The following is an 18,693-nucleotide window of genomic DNA, read 5'->3' as shown; positions in this document are numbered from 1 at the left end:
GATTTGGTATACCAGAACTCCAAATCCTATAGGATGCAAATCTCATATCCAACAAGGAAAAATAATCCATAAGAAGTCTTCCCACAAATCCAATTTGGTTCTAAAATTTTTAAATGTTATAAAACATTAAAACAAAGTTAAATTAGAAGTAAACTGCCCTAACAGGTTTGGCTCAGTGGATAGAGCGTCAGCCTGCAGACTCAATGGTCCCACGCTCAATTCCGGTCAAGGGCATGTCCGTTGGTTGCGGGGACATACCCAGTAGGGAGTGTACAGGAGGCAGCTGATTGATGTTTCTCTCTTATCAATGTTTCTAACTCTCTATCCCTCTCCCTTCCTCTCTGTAAAAAAATCAATAAAAAATATTTTTTTTAAAAGTAAACCTACTTAACTGACAGTCAGAATTATTCTTCACATATTTTATAGAAACATAATCACATTCATTCAGGTGACAAATATGTACAGGCTGATAAGGATAAAGCTACACATGCCTCAAAACCCATCCAAAGTATTTAAAAATGAACCACTTAAAATATAACATGACTACACTTCATTGGAGACAAAGAAAAAATACAATTAAATAGAAATAAATTCTAATTTTAAATAAAACCTTTGCAGTAAAAAACAGAATCTTTTAAACAATTTGATGTGCTCACGTTTAAAACAGACAAACTTCATAAACAAAACCACCCATGTCCTAAGCAGCAGGAACAGGTTGGACTAGAAATCAGTATTGTAACTTAAATCATGCTTACTGGACTTGAGCCCATTGTTAATTTATTTTATGCGATTTCCGAGAGTTGCCTAAGGGGAGATAGAAAATTATAACTTTTTCATGTCTGATGAAACATCAAGAAACTACACCCAGCTCAACGTATTAAAAGGGAAGCATGTAGTCCTGGTTTCTGGAATCATTTTCACTAGGAACTCGCAAAAACAAAAGTGAAAACAAAGGACAAACCTGAAACAAATCTTATCTCACTGGACAGGTAGCCAGGACTCCAAGTTAGCTCTGTCAGCAACCAACTATGTGGCTTTGGAAATATTAACCTTTCTGGCCCCGTTTTCCGCATCTGTTTGTGGGTCTGTAAACCGTTACCAAGGGCACACGCTTGTGTCTGCATGGGGAGGGAAGCCCAGCCCCTCCTAGCCCAGCCCTCCACACAAATATTTCATAGCCCAGCTTACATAAGATACTTCATGTCCAAAGCCTATCTAAACATCAGCAATTCTTACACCCTGAGGACCAAAGGTGGCTTCTTAAAAATAAGCCCCCCAAAAAGCTGATCCCTGAAGATCTGATCTAGCTCCTTTCAGGTTTAAGTACTTCCATGGCTATGAATAAAAACAAATACTATGTAAACAGAAATAGCAGGATGGCTGAAGATTTTCATATTCTCTCAAACCCCCTCTCCACCCTTTGGCCTTGAATCAATTATGAGGGCAGTCAGGAACAGGTGTGGGATAGAGGGGAGAAGGGTAAAGTAGAGAAAGATGAATGAGTCAGGAACAGTACCTTGCTATTACCACTGAGGCAAGAGGAGGAAGCCACAGAAATTCACAAAGATTCCCAGAATTATATTAGTCTGCTGTAGTATCTCTACAGATTATCTACTGCTGCATAGCAAACTGGCCGAAAACTCAGCAGCTTAAAACAATAAACATTATGATTACACACAGTTTCTGAAGGTCAGGAATTTGGGAGTGGCCTAAACTTGATGGCTGTGGCTTGAGGGTCTGTTGGGTTGCAGACAGATGTCAGGTGAGGCTGCAGCCAACTGAACGCTTACTGGAGGCTGGAAGAAGCTGTCCCCAAGGTGGCTTCCTCAGACAGCTGGCAAATCAGGGCTGGCTGTTGGCAGCAAGCCTCAGTGCTTTGTGAAATGGGCACCTCCACGGGGCTGCCTGATAGAGGGAACCATCCCAGAGAAAGCAAGATGGAAGTTGCAATGTCTCATAACCTAGCTTTCCAAGTCACACTCCAGCACTGCCTCATGTCCTCATGGTTACACAGGTCAGCCTTATTCAACATAGGGAGGACTAAGAATATAAATAGCAGGGGGTGAGAATTACTGGGGACCATCTTGGGGACTGGAGACCACAGTTCACTTTCTGGTTCCAATGATTCATGTCCTCACTGATCCTTTCCCAAGGTGCAGGAAACTCTCATCCCTTTATAAGGTGAGCTTGAAACCTGGAATTGCATCATCTAAATCAGATCCAGGTACACATGAGGTGCCTCAGGTACAGTTCCCTAAGTATAGCCCTTGAGCACTTAAATCTTAAATGCCAGTGAACCAATAAAATAAGTTATCCACCCCTCCTCCCCCCCGCCCTCAACAGGTATAGGGTAACTACTGGAGATACTCCAGTTCTACGTGTGGAGAAATGAATGCCTGAAATTCTGAAATCCTGCAAAGCGTAGATTAGTGGGGAGAGCCATTCATTAGAATTCCAGGCCAGGAAATACTTCTTCCTGCTTTTTTGCTTTACCCTCTGAATGCTTGGTTCACCTTGACTATAATTTTTCCATTTCTTTGAAAAGCAGCTTCTGTTTGCAGCAGTGTTAGCTTTCTCAGTCGGCTTCCTCCCCATTAAAATTTGGGAAACTACAAGTCTCCTCGTTTTGCAGTCCTTTCTCCCTTTCAGTTGGAAGTTTGGGTGTTTCTGAACATACAATTCTCTCGAAAATATCCTGTCTTCTGTGAATGGTATTGGACTTCATTGGATTACACCAAAAAAAAGCCACACCCACAAATCCCTTCACAAGAACACCTTCTCTGTCTTGGTCTGCAGAGATGACTGAGGGACACCACCCTTAAGCCTCTTAGAAGTCCCAATGCTGGTCTAGATAAATTTCTAAGGCACAACTTTGAATCTTTCTAAGATCTTAAAAGAATTTTACAGCCACACCCTCAGCTTCATCTTTTTATTTTTTCCTTAAATCTTTATTGTTGAAAATATTACCATGTCCCCTTTTTTTCTCCCATTGACCCCTTATTGCTCTCCCTCACACCCTACTCCAGGCCTCCACCACCCTATTGTCTGTGTCCATGAGTTATGCATATATGCATACAAGTTCTTTGGTTGATCTCCTCCCACCCACCCATCCCTGCCTTCCCTCTGAGATTCGACACCAGCTTCAACTTTAAACCTTGTTTTTCTAATAGAGCTCTGAATTTGAACTTTGCCAGAAAGCCACGTGTCAATTCTAGCATCACCTGACCAAGGAGACTGATAATTCTCAAAACCAGCAATTTCTATGCTTCTCATGTTTATAATCCTAACCTTCACTCTCCCACACTTCACTGTAATCAGCAAGAGGAGGCCAGACAGCACTCTTTTCAGATCACCTAGTTTATTAGGCACAATTTATAGGTAAAGGGGAATAAATATCAGGTGAGAATCATTGGGACCACTTTAGAAGCTGGCTACAATGCTTATATAATAAAGAATACACAACAGTCTTAAATTGTAGAAAATGAACTGTTTTAGAGATGTTGAGTTTCAGATATCCATACTGAGATGTCCAACTAATAGTACATTGGGTTTAGATCCCATGAAAAGTATCTGACCTTAAAATATGGTTTGGGGAATCAAAAAATTCATCGATAGTAGTTGAAATTAAGGATGTGAATGAGCCCTCGAAGGAAAAGCAAAGCTAGAGAAGAATGCACAGACACCAATATTGAAGAGGCAGTTAAAAAAAGAGTCAAAAAAGAAAACACAGATTCCAGCAATCAGAGGAATCAGAGGAAAAGCAGAAGTGAACAGGGTCATGGAAAACAAGGGAAAAGAGAGTTTCAAGATGAGAGTCAGATGCTACAAAGAGTTCCAACAAGGCAAGAATAAAAACAGTCCATGCCCTTGCTGGTTTGGCTCAATGGATAAAGCATCGACCTGCAGACTGAAAGGTCCCAGGTTTGATTCCGGCCAAGGACACTTGCCTGGGTTGTGGGCTCGATCCCCAGTAGGGGGCATGCAGAAGGCAGCTGATCAATAATTCTCTCTCATTGTTGATGTTCCTATCTCTCTTTCCCTCTCCCTTCCTCTCTGAAATCAATAAAATATTTTTTTAAAGAATAAAAACAGTCCAAAGAATTTGACAATCTAATGACAACTCCTTAGGAAGTATGAACTTCAAGAGGTTAAGGAACAAATAAGTGACATTGAAGATGAGAGCAAGAATCACCCAAAATGCAGAAGATCCCCTTCTTAATGCCAGCCCAATGGTCTTGCCTCCCAGTCAAGTTTCCCATCCCTTCTACCAAAGCTACCATCTCCAGCCCTCCAGTGCTGGAACGCTCCGTTTCTGAGATGTGGTGGGGAGGTCGGGGGAGAGCAGCTCTCACTCTCATTCTCCTGATCCCAAATGTAGGAACATGTTCTACTTCCTTCCAGCATTTTCTAGTTTTAAACATAAACAAAATAATACATTTCTATGGAGTCTTACTCCTATCTCCATTAGAAACCTCGAAAAGAAAGTTGTGAGAAGAACATGAGGCCAACACAAATATTCTAACACTAGATTCATAGGTAACAAAAGTATCCAGTAACACTTCCCCTATCAGAGCCTTTGATCCCATTTCCCTTCCCGAAGCACTTAGGCAGTAATGGATTCTCACATCATCTACGCAGGTTTCATTGCTCTTTTATCAGGAGTGGAAGTAGCTGAGAGTGTCAGGGGCCCCGAGTTGAATTAATCATATTTTAACAAGCTCTTATCAATCAATATAAAAGTTCTCTCTTTTTTTTAAATATTTTCTTCCTCTTCCCATACCCTCATTCACTCCCACTCCACTCCATGAAAAGATGCCTTCTTCCTAATTATATCCCCTAAAGAATCAAAATGAGATGTTCGAGCAAGTACATGCACAGGTATACCTTATTTCACTGCACTTTGTACTTCACAGATATTGCATTTTTTACAAATTGAAGGCAAGACCTTCCACTAACAAAAAGATCACAACTTACTTTATTGTGATGCTCTCCTTATTACAGAGGTCTCTAACTGAATCCATATCTCTGAAGTATGCCTGTACCTAAATATTGACAGCAATATCCACTATAGTCAAAAGGTAGCGGTAACAGCTAAGATGTCCATTAACAGATAAATAGGTAAAGGGTGATATATCTATACAATGGGATATTATTCAGCCATAGAAAAGAATAAAGTAATGATACATGCTACATCATGGATGACCCTTTAAAAGCATTTTACTAAGCAAAATGAACGAACCACACAAAGGTCACATGGGATGTAAAGATGAAGCTGGTGTCGAATCTCAAAGGGATAGCCATAGTAGGTAAATTCATAGAGACGGGATTCAGGTTGGTGGTTGCCAGGGTTGGTGGGTGTGGAGGAGAATCAAATGGGGAGAAACCACTTAATAGGTAAGAAGTTTTACTGGGGAGTGATGGAAATGTTTAGTTGTTGAACACTATGAATATTCTAAATGCCACTGAATTATTCAACTTAAAATGGCTAAATTTCTGTTATATAAGTTTCACTTCCATACATTTTTTTAAAAGGTGCCTTCTCTAATGTGCTTAAAATATAAATGTCCTTTAAAGTGTCAATTTATGTATGTAATCTAATTTACATAAATAGCATTACAGTCTACATTTTTCTCTTCCACATTAAATCATTTTGTTACACAAAAGACTAAGTCCTCATTAAAGTGTATACTACACCACCTGAGGCTCTTACCCAACCCAAGGTTACTTTCATTTTTTTCTAGAAGGACCTTTAAAAAAAAGTGTATTTACTGATAAAATTTCCAGTGTGATGACTTCCAAAAAACAAGGATCTCTTGCCAAAACTGGTTTGACTTAGTGGATAGAGCGTCGGCCTGCAGATTGAAGGGTCCCAGGTTCAATTCTGGTCAAGGGCATATACCTTGGTTGCAGGCACATCCCCAGTAGACGGTGTGCAGGAGGCAGCTGATCGATGATTCTCTCTCATCGATGTTTCTAACTCTATCCCTCTCTCTTCCTCTCTGTAAAAAATCAATAAAAATATATTTTTTAGAAAAAACAAGGAACTCTTTACTTGTGAGATCAAACCAATTAGACCCACTTATGCAAAGGTTTCCTGAATGTACAGGTCAAGAGCTATCATAAATAAAAAATAGCTTCATTATGATCAAATCCTAACCAATTTTGAAAACAGCAAAGCTGTGCTCAGGGCTGTGACCTGATGTCCATGCAGGCAATACCTTAAACCAAAGTCGCCAGAGCATGGCCAGAAGGTGCTCCCCGTCAACAAATCCCACATTCTTCCTGCACGCACTTTGGCTTGTTATGCCCAGTGAGGTTCTATGTTCTATGCCTACTTAAAGTCAGATGTTTTCAATTAAAAAAGAAAGTGCATTATACCCAGTTCCTCTGAATCTGGATCAATTTATCCTGACGTCAAGAGACTTGCAGGCCTCAATTCCTTTTCTATTTATGACTAGAGGCCTGATGCAGGAATATTCGTGCAAGAATAGGCCTTCCTTTCCCTGGCTGCCAGCACTGCCTTTGCTCCAGCCCAGAGCCACCTTTCTGCTTTTGCTCTGCCCGGAGCCACCTTTCCACCTTCCTATGCTGCCCAGAGGCCAGGAGCAGCTGGGGCAGTGCAGAATGCCTGCGTCCCATCCTTGGCCACTCAGCGCCTGTGTATGCAAATTAACCTTCCATATTTTATGGGTTAATTTGCATACTCACTCCTGATTGGCTGGTGGGTATCGTGAAGGTACGGTCAATTTGCATCTTTCTCTTTTATTAGTCTAGCTAGGACACCAAAGCTCCTACCTCATCTTCCCCTGGGATGGAAAGTGACAAAAAGTTAGCAAGTATTTGCAAGCAAGTAAGCGGTTGTCACCAAGTTCATGCTTTTGAATAATGGTCTGGTCAGCCATACCAGAATCACCAAAGGAAGCATACAGAGTCAGAACAGCTGCTTTAGCCTCTTGCTACACAACATGTGGTTCACGCACCATGAGTACTGGCATCAGGAGAGAGCTGTTAGACATGCAGGCTCTCCAGATCCATTTCCTCCCTGGGTGGAGGCGGAAGCTGGGAGGAGGAGAGCCCTGGAAGTGGAGCATAGAAAATGACTATGAAGATCAGCCCCAGTAAGCCCTGATGAATCAGTGCTGACTGTACAAGAATCTGAATCTGAAAAGCAGTTCAATGAGAACGAAGCCATCCCATGGATACAGGAACACTGGAAGAAATCTTTCCTGTTTTCTGTTCTGGATGCTGCCTTTATCATGGGTAGTTGGCAACTAATGAATAAAGGAGCCTTGTTGAACTGAAGAAGCCATTAGTGCTCTGGTCTCTGACCCTTGCAGTCTCGGGCACATTTAGTGTTCTTGACTGCTGTTTACACAGTGTACGTTTTGATGACCAAAGGCCTGAAGCAGTCAGACCAGACTTTTTACAATGGACCCGATGGCTAACTCTGGGCTTGTGCATTTGTGCTAAGCAAAGCTCCCAAATTAGGAGACACAATAGTCATCATTCTGAGGAAGCAGGAGCTGATCTTCCTGCACTGGTGCCACCACATCACTGTGCCCTCTTTGCCTAGACGCCTGCAAGGACGCAGTTGCCAGGGTGGCCGTTTCATGGAGCTGTGATAGTCTCTCACTAGGCCTTGTGAGCGAAGGGTTTCCAAGTCCCCCAGAAGTTTGCCATGTTCATCACCTTGTTCCAGATCACCCAGATGCTAACAGGCTGAGTCCTTAGCTGTCTGGTCTTCTACCGGGTGCAGCACGACCAGAGTCTCTCTCCCTTTCAGAACGTCCTCTGGTCCTCACGCATGTGGCTCAGCTACCTTGTGCTCCGTGGCCAGTTCTCTGAGGCTCATGCGGGCTCAGTTTTCTCTGAGGAAAGCCATGGAGAATGAATAGTGTGGGAACTGAGGAGGAAGCCATAGTTCAGGGTCAGCAAGAAAAATAATAGAGAGAAGAAAATGGCCCAAGGAATCACACACAGGGTGCAGCTGCAACAAAACAAAACAAAACATATGAGCAAACACAAAACCCCAGGCGGCTTAGGGATAATTGGGCTGATGTAACCCAGTAAGTCTATGACCTTTTTTGGGGTGAGGACTCACTGAGGGCACCTCTATCTCAAAGGACTGCTGTCAGAAGACCTCGTTCCCTCTTCACCTGTCAACTTTAGGGCAAGTGAGAACAAAAGTGAGACAGAGGCAGAGAGAGGGAGGGAGCCAGAAAACAAAGGCTATTTACACCGTAGGAAAAGTATGTACTAAGCGTTATATTCCTCTAGGAATAAAAGAAGTTTACTTTAAGAACTGGGAGCACAAGCATACACAATCCTTTCTAATCTTTCTGACTAGAGCCAACAGAATAGAAAAAAATGGAAGAGACACAAGGTGTATATCTAGGGCATTAATGCTTTTGCAAAAATGAAAGCTTTGAAGGAAAGGTTAGTACTTGTAGCCCCCATCAAAAAAGATGTCTTATTATAGATACCTCTTATGAAAACAGATGTAAACAACTATATTTCAACCAAGAAAGGCTGGTGTTTTTCCCTTCACAGCACGCCTCAGGCTAGTGACGGTGCCAAAACCAAATAGGGCACGATATTTTTCCAAGGTTCTTGCTGGGAGGATGAAAACAATGCAGCTCAGTGGCAGCTCCATGGCAGAGCATCTCTGATAGTTTAACTGTAATCTACTCTTAACTGAGATGAGATATCCTTGGATCAGGTGCCCCAGGCACAACAGAAAAGATAAAACTCAATCAAAGGATTTGAAAATGGATTCTGTTCTACATGTAGAAAGGTTCAGCCTAATCCCATTCTTGAGCTAGGAAAGGGGGAAAGAAGTGAGTCGAAGATCAATACAATGTATACTCCTTCCTATTTAACTTCACACATACTAATAACATTCTACAAGAACCCCTGAGGTACAGTCCAATTATACAATTGATCTGAGAGAGAGAAGGAGAAGGAGAGGGAGAGGGAGAGGGTGAGAGGGGAGAGGGGGAGAGGGGGAGAGGGGGAGAGGGGGAGAGGGGAGAGGGGGAGGGGGAGAGGGGGAGAGAGGGAGAGAGGGAGAGGGAGAGGGAGAGGGAGAGGGAGAGGGAGAGGGAGAGGGAGAGGGAGAGGGAGAGGGAGAGGGAGAGGGAGAGGGAGAGGGAGAGAGGGAGGGGGAGAGGGAGAGGGGGAGGGGGAGAGGGAGAGGGAGAGGGAGAGGGAGACCAATTTATTGTTGCACTTATTTATGCATTCATTGGTTGCTTCTTGTATGTGCCTTGATCAGAGATCGAAACCACAACCTTGGCATATCAGGAAGACACTAACCACCTGAGCTACCTGGCCAGAGTCCATATTTTCTATATTTTTGTGAATTTCAAAATGAAATCTTCAGGGCTCTTTCCTGATAATTGGATGAAAACTGTTTCAGCATCATCTGTGTTTTGCTCCCTAAGCAATGTAAGGTGTGTAAAGTGCCCTCTGTTGGTTAAGTGGAGATACTTCAAAAACACTTCATGGGAGTTTGGTTGGAACAATTAACGAAGTGTTCCCTTATAGACTTAGCCTTCAAATTTTAAACGATATAAAATACACATCATACTTTTGGCCAAATTAGAAGACATTCTTCCTGTTTCAAGCCACTTCAGAAATGTTTTTAAGGGGACTTATTCTCTTGGCGTCAGAAAAATCAATTTATTAAGAGCCACATTCTTTAAAATAAACTAGAATTATTGGAATATTTCACTCCTTTACAAGCCAAATAAATGTGTGAACATTCTTACTATTTCAAGAGGCAATTATGTAACTTGTTCAATGTGATATATTATATTAGTACCTTAATTGGTTAAGTGGCTTAATGATTAGACAAACTAGTTGAAAAGATTGAGGGCTACTATACTGCATAGATTATATACATGTAACCACACATGTATGCACACAGATGTGGAGGTACACTAAACTTCAAAGCCAAATAAATAGAAACACTTTTTCGGGCTAGCAGGAAAAGAAACTATTGTTTATCTTTTTAAAAATATATCTTTATTGATTTCAGAGAGGGAGGGAGAGATAGAAACATCAATGATGAGAGAGAATCACTGATCAGCTGCCTCCTGCATGGCCCCCACTGGGAATCAAGCTTGCAATCCGGGCATGTGCCTTTGACCAGGATCGAACCCAGGACCCCTCAATCCGCAGGCTGATGCTCTATCCACTGAGCCAAATCGGCTAGGGCTGTTTATCTTTCTTGCTTTATTTGAGAGTGGACCAAAAGAGGGACTTTCCCCAAATTTTTATTTTAACTTTCATTACGCTGTCTATTCATGAGCCAGTGCTCTCTGCTTCTCTGTCAGAGAGGACAAAGGTTTTCTCAGCATCTTGTTTACCTGTCGAACTTAAAAGAATAAAATTTTATTCCATTCTGTGTGAATGGTTTGAACAATGAACAAAGAATCCACACAGAAGTTGTTGTATCTGTGTTAAATTATTGAGAACATCTATGATGGCTTGACATTGGTTCATAGATGAGAAACAATTGATGGAGGGAGTATAATTATAATTATTATTATTATTATTATTATTATTGCAAAAGCTGGCTTGAGCTGAAAAAATAGGTCCTGCTATTGCAATTAATAGGTCATTAGGATGCAACTAAAGTTATTTTGAGCTTTGAAAATACATGACATCGTGCAATAAGTTTTCTTTTCCTTATAACAGAAAATAAGCAGAATAATTAAAATGGGGGAAAGGTCGCATAAAAAACATCGCAGACTATCCAGCTCCAGCCCAGACCTGCTGAATTAGATCCCATAATTCTAAGAAGGTCCTCCAAGTGATTTGAGTCTTCGTAGATGTAAGTTTTCTGGTTAAGAACAATATAAGAAAAATATTTCCAAATATAACTTAAAGCAGTTCTTCTCCTTCGTGTGAAATCAATCATCCAAGCAGCAGAGTAACTACAACAATACATCCAAATTTGCATTTTAATTATACAGTTTCCCATTTAAAAAGCATGGTAGTCACCATTTTGAACAGCTGACACTAGCTTTTTTACTCTTTTGGAGAATTCATCCTCTATTTTATGGCTTAGCTAATAAATGTAAGCTGTGAAGTAACACCTACATTTTATAACTATATTACATAGGCCAACACTCAGAGATCTAACTTCAATAGTTATTTGTGAGGAAAATAAGCAGCTACTACGTTTTTGGGGGGTTGGCTTGTTTGTTTGCTTTTGAAAGTTTTCCTCCAGTCCTTATTTCTCTACAATAGGGGTGTCGAACTCAATCAGAGAAGGGGCCAAAATCTAAAATCCAGCCTAAATCGCGGGCCGAATGGTTTACTGAACAGTCATAAACTGTCATTGTGATGGAAACGCAGCCGAGTGCAGTGATGACAGCACGGTGCGGGCCACATTGCAAGGCCTGGTGGGACGGATTTGGCCCTCGGGCCTTGTGTTTGACACATGTGCTCTACAAAGACTCAGTGAGCCTGAGCAGAGCAGTAAGCTTTTGTCACATGCGAAAACAGGAATAGGAACCAGCCAGGAATGCTTAAAAGGAATTGCCAAGTGACACCCAGGAGATTATCCATGATAATTATGCCAGAAGCTTGGTGATTTGATTTTTCTCCAGCACTGCTTGGCAGACCAGGAGCAAAACCAGACCAAGAGAGACAGAATTAAGATTGGCAAGATAGGGCAGCAAAGGAATGAGGGCTGAGGGTTCTGGTTAAATGCTGGCTATTGAAATGCTTAATCAACTCAGGTGATAATTAACTACACAGAAGCAATAGCAGGCTTTGTCAAATTGCAGCATGAAATATGGCACAGTCTTGAATATTATTCAAATTAAACTTTATATCAAAAGTGAATTCTAAAACGTAGCCACTCTTTAAAAAAAAAAAAAATGCTGCAATCGATGCTTAAGAAATTCTGACTCAGAACAGATTGGTGGCTGACAGAGATGGAGAGGGGGGGGGGGGGGGGGAGAGAAAGGAATGGGAATAAAAGAGAAAAGAGTTCTGACCTCAAATTATTCATGTTTTATGTTCCAAAGAAAAACAAATAAATAATTGCTTAAAGAAACATGTCATAATGACACTAACAGGCATAGTTTATGAGGCAATAAAGCATGTCTAATGAAGAAAAACAACATAGTAAAACTAGCTCACTGAGAATTCGCATTTCTTCATGCAGCTGCTCCCACCCCCCTTCAGAGAATCGCTTTTACAAGTGATGTATCTGGATCATCAGATTAAGCTTTTCAGCCTCAGGGACTCCCTACTTTATGAGGCTGACTCACTTTTAGTCTTTCTATGTCAAGAAAGTCCCGAAATTCCCTCACTGTAATTATAAGACATGTCCCCACGTCGAGGTGATATGGAGGCTGAGAAGTCCCACAGACTGCCATCTGCAAGCTAGACACCCAGGAGAGCTGATGGTCTAGTTCTTGTCCACATCCAGAGCCTGAGAACCAGGAGAGCTGATGTAATGGTCTAAGTTTCAGTTCAAAAAACTCAAGGAGAGCTGGTGCTTCGGGTCAAATTTGAAGGCAAGAAACAACCAATATCCCAGCTCATCCCCTCAGGCACAGTAGTTTCTTACTCAAGGAGGGTCCTCATTTTTGTTCTAGCCAGGCCTTCTACTAATAAGTTACGGCCCACCCACATGAGGGAGAGAAATCTGCTTTACTCAATCCACCAGTTCAAGTATTAATCCTCACTGACACACTCTGAGTAATGTTTGACAAAATATCTGGACACCCCGTGGCCCAGTCCAGTTGACACACAAAACTAAGCATCACAACAACTGAAACTATTCTTTAACTGGCTCTTCTGTTTCTTTTCTTGATTTGTTTTAGTCCAGTGGTTGGCAAACCATGGCTCATGAGCCACATGCAGCAATTTGGCCCCTTGAGTGTGGCTCTTCCACAAAATACCACAGCCTGGGAAAGTCTATTTTGAAGAAGTGGTGTTAGAAGAAGTTTAAGTTTAAAAAATTTGGCTCTCAGAAGAGATTTCAATCATTGTACTGTTGATATTTGGCTCTGTTGACTAATGAGTTTGCCAACCATTGATTTAGTCTATTCTTCACACACCAACCAGTGATATTTTTTTACATTTTTTTTTCTTTTCTTTTTTTTTTACATTTTAAAATGCAATCTACTCACCAAAGTCCATGAAGTCGTATAAAGCCTTGAGGACTACCTCTCCACCTCACTCTGTTTCAGATCCACAGTTCTCCTCACTGGTCTAACTTCATCCGGTCTTGATACCCATCTCTTCCTTCTGACTGGAAAACTCCCATCCATTCCCATATCTTCCCACTCGCTCACTTCATTTACACCCCTGATAAATGTCAACTCCAGAAATAAGATGTCCCTGAGCAAATACTTATACATGCACTTAATCAATCTCTACTCATTGACTTAATTTATCAGTGTAATTATTGGTAACTGACAGATATTATATATTATTCATTGTAGTTATTAGCATATGACAGGTTATTATTGACTTATTGACTGTGCTCCATTAGAGAGGAACTTTCTCTGCCTTATTTGTGGGTGTGTCCCAAATTCCTAGAACAGTGCCTGGCACATAGTTGGTGTTCAATACACACTTTTAGGAAGGAAGAGAGAGTTATGAGCCTAAAAACCATCAAGTAGCCAAGGTCCTCAGACCAGTCTTACACTGGGTTCTATTTCTTATTACCTCATTTGCTTTTTCCTTTCCGATTTCTACATAACAAAAGGTGCCTAAAGAGAGATGTTCCAAATGTTTCTGTATCTGCATAAAATTATCATGTATGATATAATCCTATTCTGAATCACTTTTTTAAAAAACTCCACAAGTTAATTATAGGGCTGCTTCAAGAATTCTAATTCATTAATGTTTAAAAACAAGATTGCCCTCAAGGCTGAAAGTTGGCTTATAAATGTTCATCTTAGATTTAAAAACAAGTAAGTTTTGGCACTCTAGGGAAGAGCTCTAAACTTGTGTCAATGCCATGACTAAGAGATTGTGGCTGGAAATAAAACAGGAGTTTCCTGATCTACTGTGCTGCATCATTATGTAGGTATTGGAAACAACTTCAAAGTTGGCATTAAGCTTTTAAGTTTACACCCTTGGTGATACTTATCTGTAATTGGGAGTTGGAGAGAAGTAGAGAGACAAGGAGACTCTGGAAGAAATCTCCTAAAACTGCTTTATAAATAACTTCACCATTATTGACTTACTTTTATGCCACTTATGTGGAGGTATTAGGCATTTGGATATTTAACATCTAATACTGGTTACTTTGAAGACAGCCAATGCACACTCCTCATTCCATCTATTTTCTCAGACTTACTAATAATTATTGGATAACACCAAACTATTTCAAAATACAGAAGGTAATCCACAGAAATTCCAGGAAAATATACATTAGGGGGGAAAAAAGTACTAAAATACAACCATGGAAAATGTCATTTGCAATGTGTAGAGTAGCCGTATTTTTAGTAAATGCCTAATTTATAAATATTATAATTTCTTGCACAAGTGTAAACAGTACATTAATAATGGCAATACTATAGGACTCTCCTATATCTTACTTAAGAAGAAAAAGTACTCCCTGTTTTTTGTTACTGGTGTTTTCTCTATAAAGAAAATAATGAAACTGACAAGCCAATATTATAAGTCATTTACATTTTAGTGTTTGAGGCATAATTACATATGTAAGTTGTCACAATGGTTTAGCTTTCCTTTGAAATTAAAACATTTCTTTAGCATAGTTTTAATCATGAAACCACAATTGAGCAGTTGTAACCAAGGCTATTGATAGCGTTTAACCTTTATAATCTCTATTAAGAAATAGAAGAAAAGGAAATAAACTATCTTTTAATTCAATAAAATAGCAAGATCTGATCCAACAAGATCTGATCCAACACATATAAATTGTCCCACTACAGTGATATGTGTGAAATGAACAATCATTAAAGAGCAGGGTAATTTATAGAAACAACTAGCTTTCATTATGTATCCATTGTGAGGAAAGCCAGAACATGAAAACTGAGTCAGAGCTGAGGCAGAATAGTGTGATGAGAGGGGACCTCCAACTTTGTTCCCCATCCAGTTGGAGATGGGGATCAGGGCAGCCAGAATCAGCTCTGTATAGATGCTGCTCTTGCCGGCTAGGCAATCAAACAGGCAAGGATGCATAGATCAGAATGAATTTGATTGGTGAAAGCCTCTCCCAAATTTGCTATGTGAAAGATCTTCTCAAGCAAATGTATAAAATCAGCAATAAAATTCAAAAACAGAAAGAAAAACAACAAAACACTACTGATCTTACCAGTACATGGTTATTCTAAACTAGCTCTACAATACTATCTCCCCATGCTGTCACTTGTTATCAGTGTTTTCTATACATCAACATCCAAATACATTCACAAAAGTATCTTGCTTATTATCAACTATATTCCCTCTGACACACACTGGGTTTGACCCAGCAGAAAATAACTTAATCACCACAGTTGAAAGCAAGGTATATATGGACCACTCATCCAATTTTACATTCCATTCTTATTCATTGAGTATTTTCTCTTCAATCATATAGAATCTATTTCTGCCTCCTACTCAGAAAAGTGCTATCCTTGAATGAAAATAGTAATTATATTTGTACTTCTTATATTATTTCAACTTGGAAAAGAAAGAAGAGGAAACATAAATGGGCTTTCTTTCCCCCCTAAAAACTCTGTCTTGAGGTCTCATATTTTATTTTCTTATTTGTGTTTATTTGATTTTATTTATAGAAAGAGCTCACAAGCTCAGTATCCCACAAACCTCTCCTCTTCTCACCCCCTCGCCTCCTCTACCCCTGAGGAAAGGAATGGGACAAATAGAATCCCTGCCTGAAAATGTTTTTTTTAAAAAGCACATTATAAAATATTGATAAGAATATTGAGCAGATTCTTCAGGTGGTTCCTCAGATGAATTTTCTATCACTGCTGCAAGGGAAACACTAGAAGTTTCAAGAGTGACCTTATCACAGACTAGCTTGCATTACTCTGCTGACACCCAGCACAGTACAAGAACGTTAACCACCAATAACTTTGTGAGAAAGGGCAGTCAGAATGGACCCATAAACCTGCCTTATTTCTTGAAGTAGTCACCAGGAAGGTGAAGTAAACTGACAATGCATTCCCTGCATTCCTGAATGAGAAGACAACCTGCCCAGCCTCTACAGCCACACCTTACACATTCCACTCTCCACAGTAACCTGAAAGAGGAACCCTCTAGGGCACATGTGTCAAACACAAGGCCCTCGGGCCAAATCCGTCCCGCCAGGCCTTGCAATGTGGCCCGTACTGCGCTGTCATCACTGCACTCCGCTGCGTTTCCATCACAATGACAGTTTATGACTGTTCAGTAAACCATTCGGCCCACGATTTAGGCTGGATTTTAGATTTTGGCCCCTTCTCTGATTGAGTTCGACACCCTTACTTTAGGGCATCGATGTTCAAAATCAGCCCATATTTCTGATACAAGTGTGGGTATACTGAAGATTTTCCTATTGAGCCCACTGATAGGACACAAACACTCACACAAATGAATGGCTCAAAACAAGTTTTCTGAAATACCATTGCTTTCAAAGGGAATGACAAGCATGAGTAGATCAATGAAATCTATAGTCATTCAGCAAACTAGTCCATGTAAAGGGGCAGTGTTTACTTTCTTTTTTTTTTTTTTTACATTTTTCTATTAAATTATTATCTGTGTACATATTTTAACATTGAGTGTTTACTTTCTTGATCCTTTAGCTCAGTGGTTCTCAACCAGGGATGATTTTATTTTTTATTTTTTTTATTTTTTTTATAAATCTTTATTGTTCATATTATTACAAAAGTTCCTCATTTTTCCCCCTCCACCAGGTTCCCACCCCACCCTCTGCCCTTTCCCCACCCCCCATTGTCCTCATCCATAGGTGCAATTTATGTTCAGTCTCTTCCTACATCCCCCTCTCCCCCTTTGCCCAAGAATAGTCAGTCCACTCCCCTTCTATACCTCTGATTCTATTATATTCACCAGTTAATATTGTTCATAAGATTTTTTTTTAATTCCCTTGGTTTTTAGATTCACTTGTTGATAGTTACATATTTGTTGTTCATAGTTTTTACCTTTATTTACTTTCTCTTCTGAAAGAACCCCCTTCAGCAATTCATATAATTCTGGTTTGGCGGTGATGAACTCCTTTAGCTTTTTTTCATTAGTGAAGCTCTTTATCTGGCCTTCGATTCTGAGTGATAGCTTTGCTGGGTAGATTATTTTTGGCTATAGGTTCTTACTATTCATCACTTTGAATATTTCTTGCCATTCTCGTCTGGCCTGCATGGTTTCTGTTGAGAAATCAGCTGACAATTGTATGGATGCTCCTTTATAGGTAACTACCTTCTTTGCTCTTGCTGCTTTTAATATTCTCTCTTTGTCTTTTGCTCTTGGAATTTTAATTATGATGTGTCTTGGTGTGGTCTTCTTTGGATTCTTTTGTTTGGAGTTCTGTGCACTTCCTGGACTTGTATAATAAGTCTAAATCTTTCACCAGGTGGGGGAAGTTTTCTGTCACTATTTCTTTCAGTATGTTTTCGATATCTTGCTCTCTCTCATCTTCTGGGATCCCCATAATTCTGATGTTGGTTCGCTTGAAGTTGTCCCAGAGGTTTTTTAAATCATCTTCAATTTTCTGGATTCTCTTTTCTTCTTGCTTCTGTGGAGGAGTGTCTTCTGGCTCTTTAAATTCCAAATCTTTAACTTGATTCTTTCGATCTTCCATTTTGTTTTTAGGACTCTGTATAATATTTTTTATTTCAGACAATGTATTCTTTATTTCTTGTTGATCCCTTATTAGTTCTTGTTGATCCCTTATTAGTTCTTGTTGATACCTTTTCATCTCCTCATAGGTCTTACTGACCTTTTCTAGGAAATTCTTAAAAAGCCTTATAAGTGTGGTTTTGAACTCTATATCCAGTCTCTTCTTTTCCTCCATTTCTTTTGTTTGTGATCTAATTCCTTGTCTTGGCATTTTCACAGTTTTCCTGAGTTGGTAGGGTGGCTTTGGGTGCTAAGGTGTCCTATATGGTTCAGTGAGTCAGTCTCCCAGTTACCTGAGGAGGACAGTCTTGGTGTAGCCCTTTGTGGGATGTGTGTGCAGTCTTGTTGTTAAGCCTTGCTTGTTGTTGGTATCACTGGGAAGCGTTGATCTCCAAGCCAATTGGCTATGAGGATCAGAAGTGTCTCAGCTAGGAGGGTTTCTGTATTCTGCTTGGATGGGTGGAGTCTCAGGGTGGCACAGACAAGCTTTGTTGAATCCCGCACAATTGGTTGCAGGCACGCGCACCTCTTTGGTATAGGCGCAGACAAGCTTTAGATTCCTGTCTGCCCCTCCCTAGGAGAGTCCTATTGGCAGCGAACGAGGAAGCTAGCCACTGGAAGGGCTTCTGTGCTCCGCTTGGATGGGGTGTAGTCTCGGGTGGTGCAGACAAGCTTTATTCAGCCCCTCCCTACGAGGGTCTGGTTTCTAAGTCCCGCAGTAATGGCCGCTGGCTTCACACACCTCTGAGAGATCCCAGCCCACTGCCCGACAGTCTGGCCTCTCCCTGTCTGGGACAGTCTGTCAGTGCAATAGTGTGGTTCTGTTTTCCTCCCGAACAAGAAAGCCAGCCGCTAATGCTTCCG

At 40.6% G+C, this 18,693-nt stretch overlaps 1 protein-coding gene, 1 long non-coding RNA gene and 1 pseudogene across 22 annotated transcripts in view; 2 read left to right on the top strand and 1 right to left on the bottom strand.

The window, feature by feature from the left end:
• LMO7 (LIM domain 7) overlaps nt 1-18,693 on the bottom strand; it is a 222,627-nt gene that overhangs the window by 99,776 nt on the left and 104,158 nt on the right. The gene's annotated exons all lie outside the window — the stretch shown is intronic.
• Nucleotides 5,267-7,891, top strand: LOC118729661 (annotated as a pseudogene).
• LOC118730818 lies at nt 10,446-18,423 on the top strand. The gene is made up of 3 exons (XR_004991630.1): nt 10,446-10,531; nt 16,510-16,514; nt 18,413-18,423. It is a non-coding gene; the product is annotated as an uncharacterized LOC118730818 (long non-coding RNA).

This window comes from Pipistrellus kuhlii, unplaced genomic scaffold (genome assembly GCF_014108245.1).
Source record: "Pipistrellus kuhlii isolate mPipKuh1 unplaced genomic scaffold, mPipKuh1.p scaffold_m20_p_3, whole genome shotgun sequence".
NCBI classification, from domain to species: Eukaryota; Metazoa; Chordata; class Mammalia; order Chiroptera; family Vespertilionidae; genus Pipistrellus; species Pipistrellus kuhlii.
The sequence above is the reverse complement of the archived record's forward strand: the minus strand, read 5'-3'. Positions and strand labels throughout refer to the sequence as shown.